This window comes from Schistocerca serialis, chromosome 1 (assembly GCF_023864345.2).
Source record: "Schistocerca serialis cubense isolate TAMUIC-IGC-003099 chromosome 1, iqSchSeri2.2, whole genome shotgun sequence".
NCBI classification, from domain to species: domain Eukaryota; kingdom Metazoa; phylum Arthropoda; class Insecta; order Orthoptera; family Acrididae; genus Schistocerca; species Schistocerca serialis.
Genome location: NC_064638.1, coordinates 1,117,346,713 through 1,117,352,006, shown reverse-complemented (window position 1 = coordinate 1,117,352,006; position 5,294 = coordinate 1,117,346,713). Strand labels below are relative to the sequence as shown.

At 43.8% G+C, this 5,294-nt stretch overlaps 1 non-coding gene across 1 annotated transcript; it reads left to right on the top strand.

Moving 5' to 3' along the window:
* Positions 1 to 2,439: 2,439 nt before the first annotated feature.
* Positions 2,440 to 2,523, top strand: Trnas-gga (transfer RNA serine (anticodon GGA)). Its single transcript is given in 2 exon segments — positions 2,440 to 2,479; positions 2,489 to 2,523. It is a non-coding gene; the product is annotated as a tRNA-Ser (tRNA).
* The last annotated feature ends 2,771 nt before the right edge of the window (positions 2,524 to 5,294 follow it).

Below are 5,294 nucleotides of genomic sequence, written 5' to 3'. Positions count from 1 at the left end.
CTTCTTCCTCGTGTCCATATCAATATCAGACTCCAATAAAGCTCTTATTATAGAAAGTTATCTTTGTCCGTGCCAATCTACCTTGTTTCCAGCATCCTGCGTAGTTTTGCACCTTCGATAGGAAAGTTGTTTCGCTTCAGTTGTTATTAGTTTTTCGTCGTAAGCGTATTGCAATGAAACTGTATTTTTCACCAGAAACGTCTCGCTTTTATTTATAAAGCGTCCTTAGTGGTTATTCTGAAAATATGAATTTATAATATGTCTCAACATTTTGATACTTAAGACACCAACAGTTTGTCCTTATAAAATTGGCGCGGAGTTTACTTGTTTACATATTCTGGTCTTTCCTTCGTTGTTTGCGGTAGCTGAGGTCGGGAAAAGTTGCTTGCATATGCACCTTTTCTGTTTTTCGCCTTTTTTGAAAATTTTGCATGCGCTGCATTCGTATTTATTCTACTACAACTCACATATGTAAAACTTCACAACACAACGCAAATAGTACCGTAGTTTCTCGTGTTGCGCAGTCATCACAGTGTTTATGCTTATTCATTTGTTTTCTGTGTAGATTTTAAGCATTGCCAGCCAACCTTCGACTGCAATTTTTTCCAGTAATCGTGTGTGTGTGGTGTGTGTGTGTGTGTGTGTGTGTGTGTGTGTGGAAGGCTTGGGAGGGGGGAGGGGGGGCTTCGAGCTATGTGGCTGCAGTACACAATTGTATTGCGGTATGGCTGGGGAAGATAGCTGATGGAGATCGTTGTGGTACGGAAACATTGACGTATCGCCGAGGTATTGCCGGTGTTGGTCACAAAGATTGGAGATTATTTCGTAAGGCCGCGCCATATCGATTTCTATCTCTGTCTGCGAATACTTCCCTCTCACTCTCAGCCTTGCTTCCTCTGTCTCACGCCGACAGCGCTGCGGTGCCAAATTACGCAGTGTGAGCGGTAAAACAACAATATTTCGTTTCATTTAGGAAACTGGCACAATACGTAGACACATAGATTTGCTTTGTTGTCTGCAGGTACATACAGGCTGGTTAAAATTTCGCTACTTGAGAGAACCACCTGAAAAAAACAGGCGGTCGTAGGACAATGAAATCTTGTGGCAAGATTTGTAAGGACAAGTGGAAGAGAAATAACCTATTAACAATTGAAAGAAATATATTTCAATCTTCACACGAGAGGGTAATATTTGTTAATTGCGTACGAAGGTGAGGTCCCAGTTTACAAATGTCGCTCATTGTGACGTCCACGTGCATTCACGACAGCCTGGAACCGCACTAGAGATTACTCTTCTGTTGCCCGAAATATCTCCGGTGGGATGTTGGCTACGCAATGCTCGTCTTCAGCCTCCAACGTGTGTTAGTGTCCCGTTGATAAACACTGTCCTTCAGGTAACACCACAACCAGAAATCACAAGGGTTCAAGCCTGCTATCTTGGAACGATCGGCCAATGATTTGGTTTTCTCCAAATGTATTGCGGAGTAACCGAGTGACTTCACGAACAACGCGAGGTGGAGCTCCATCGTGCATCAAAACAGTTTAGTCCAAAGTACCCCTCTCCCGTAGAACAGAGATCACATGTTGACGAAGCAATTTGCGTGTCCTTGGGGTCAGAGTTTCTCAAAGAAATATGGACCAATCACGGACTGTGCCGTGAAGGCAAACCGCCCAGTGACGCGCTCATTATGCAGCGGAACTTCGTGAACGTTCGTTGGCGGTGGCGATCCCCAAATGCGACAGTTGTGTTTACTATCCCAGTGAGCGTAAAGCGTGCATAATTATTGCATAAAGTGTACGAAAGGCCATATGTCTTCAACTTCAGATTTTGCAAGAAATGTAAGAACAAAATCTACTTGAATGTCCGCGTCACGAGGCAAAAGTTGTTGAGTAATGTGAAGTTTGTGCAGGTACCATTTCACAATTCTTCGCAGCACTTGTAACGGTGGACCACGGGATATTCAGCTATCGTGACTCAACTCATGCTCTGCTTGAAGATCACATATTGCGTGCAGCATTCTCAGCCTTGGCAGCAGTAACTTCTTCAATAATTTGTTGCGCAGTTGGCCGTGAGCCTCTCTCAGGAGAATTTCCCAAACCTCCAATTAATTCGGACTTCCGAATCATGTTCTTCAACGCCGGGGTGGAAAGAGAACCTCTCCGTACTCTTTTAATGCTCGATACTCGCGAAGAACAGGAGCACTATTGTTGTTGTTTTGAGAAAACAGCTTTACAAGTAAAGCCCCACTAACCTTATTCAGACCCATGTTGACCTCCTCCAACTGTGTTGCACACTGATGCTTGTGTTTAAACCCTACGTCGCCTATCAGTACCGGTGCCTAACGGAAAGGCGTACAGCAACACTACTAACAACGCAGATACTGCAGCATACAGTCTGAACATCACTCCTGTAAACATGGGTACCCGTACGGTAAGGCCGGCCTGAGTGGCCGAGCGGTTCTAGGCGCTATAGTCTGGAACCGCGCGACCGCTACGGTCGCAGGTTCGAATCCTGCCTCGGGCATGGATGTGTGTGATGTCCTTAGGTTAGTTAGGTTTAAGTAGTTCTAAGTTCTAGGGGACTGATGACCTCAGCAGTCAAGTCCCATAGTGCTCAGAACCATTTGAACCATTTTGAACCATACGGTAAGTAGTTTTTCGGCTACACTGGCTCAAGTACCGAAAGTTTAGTAATAATCACTCTGCCTAATTGAGAAAACGAGACAACCACGAATTCCACGAATTTGATACGTGTATCTACGAACAGAGCCATGGAACACAAGAAGTAAATTATATACATAGACAAAAGCTTATACATGACAGTCTCGCTTTCAGATTCGTAGTAGAAGATCTACAGTGGTAAGCCATAATTTTATTGTCAGGTTCTTCAGATTTTCGTCGGGTGTGTTCATGGGCAGCAGCCTACGGAGTATATATATATTTTTTAAATATTGTTATTTCTATACACTACCTACTACCCATAATTATTTTCGCAGTACTCATGAAGCACAAAAAAAGAAAAAATAATGATCGTATGGCATTCTTGGCCAGGAGGCCCCATTCGGGGGAGTTCGGCCGCCGTATTGCAAGTCCTTTTTAGTTGACGCCACTTCGGCGACTTGGAAGCCAATGATGATGAAGAACACACAACACCTAGTCGCCTACCGGGAATCGGGGCCCCCTACGCGGTAGGCGGTAACGCTACCGCTAAGCTACGGAGGCGGACCTTGAATCACAATAAAATATTAACGTAAATTCTTGTGTAGTACTTCATACACTATGGTAAGACAGGCTTCAGAGTGGTACAGCCGTCATTGTAGGGAAGGTGGACAGGAGCAGAAATGATTAGTGAAAACGTAAATACAGTAAACAGAAGTTTTAATTAACTTATAGCTTTCTCCAAGCGTTGCGAAGAAATTTTACTAAAGAACAATCAGCAATAAAGTCCAGCTGTTACAATACTAATGAGTGTCATGTAGTGTGAGACTCCCGCACGTATTGCGTGAGCGAACTGTTTGTAGGCTGACTAAGACTGAAGGCTGTCGAAGACTGCGACTGAGACAGGGGCGTGTAGCTGCCGCCGACCATCTTATATCGCGGTGGCAGAGGCCGCTCGTCGTCAAAGCCGCTGAAGGCATGGCTCAGCGTGCGCGCATCTTTGGATCCGCCGGCACCCCACGTGAACGCTATCAGCATCTACCGGTAACGTGCGTTTCTTTGGGTGCGGACCATTGGATCCACCGGGTCCATGCGCGAACGCTATCAGCATCTGTCGGTAAACTTGCGTTTCCTAGTCAACTTTGGGACACCGTAGGGGGGAGGGGGGGGGGGTATTAACTTATGATACCCAACAACATCTGATAGTTATTTCAAATCACTTTAACGATTTCCACCACTGCCTTGCTAAAGTCTTTTAGCAAGAGGAATATCGATTGGGGGAAGCGCACTTTAAAGAGATACATCAAACTTCGGTATGTATCAACAATAGCCAAAAGCTGATAGGTAATCACCAGTCTGACCGTAACTGATATACGGCCTTTTCACACTGGTATTGTTATTACCAATTCATGGACAAATTGGTTTCAAACGATGTATATGATATATTCAAAAATCATGCTTTTGCATTCTGTAAAGGTATGTATCTAGCATTAGATCACAAATTTTAAGTTTCAGAATCGCTTTGAATACTTAAAAAACAACGCATTCACAAAGCCCGTTTTGTCTGTCTCTTGCTAACGTTTGTCCTCGTGGAATGCAAATGCAGGTGAACTGTTCTCACTTCCACTAGCTCGCTTTCGTCTGCTTCACAGCCACAGTGGTACTCTTTTAAATGCTTGTGAGCCGGAAATATAGGGTGTAGTGGCCGACTGAGGACAGCGTACTGAACAACATTACATCAGTATTTAAGTAATTTGCAGACTAATAATTATAGTCATTCCCAGTCGTATGTTTTTAGGTTGGTTAGAACCTCAAAGTACATTTGGAAGGAGCAAGCCATTAAAGCCTTCTTCGCTTGGGCAACAGCTCAAGTGTGGTCATGTGGATGCAAAATGGGGTAGTCTGCACTGACAGGCGTAATCCATTTAGTGGTGCAGTACGACCATGCAGAAAACATTAAATCATAAAGTTTCTGACATATGTGTTGAATACTGTTCGACGCAAAGAAAAAACAACCATTACATTGACGTGTGCACATTTTTAGGCACCAAATATAAAATATCTGCACTTACACATGTTACACGTTGTGCGTTGCAACAAACATTTCCAGCCACTGTTGCTCAGAAATGTTGCCGATCGTTTGGCTGCAACTTGTGTAGGCGACAACGTACTGGGTAACTTCGTAGGCCATATTGTCGGCCATATGCAGTTTTTTATGGCCCATGTGAACGTGCCTTCTACTCTTATGTGTCTCTGCCTTCCACTTTTATTACTGTGACTTGGGTTTTGTGAATGAAGTAGATTATTCTTCTGTCTCTGTAACTTGTCCCCAATCGTCTAAGGATCGTGAACGTCTTATTCTACCTTACATTGTCGACGGATGACCTTAGGATCCACACATGCTCGGAAGGTCTCTGGATTTTTCCTCAATTTGTTTTCCATTACTAAGCGTAACGTCAGAGTTAGTACTGTTTCCCGTCTTGAAACCAAATGTGTCTTCGTGTAATATGTCTCTAATTTATCTTGCATATTTTTGTGTGTGTTATTCTGGTCAGCGGCTGAGAAGTGTGACTTATTAGACTTCCTATACTTTCCACATTTTCCCGCACGTGCTTTTTTCGTATTGTGACGATAATA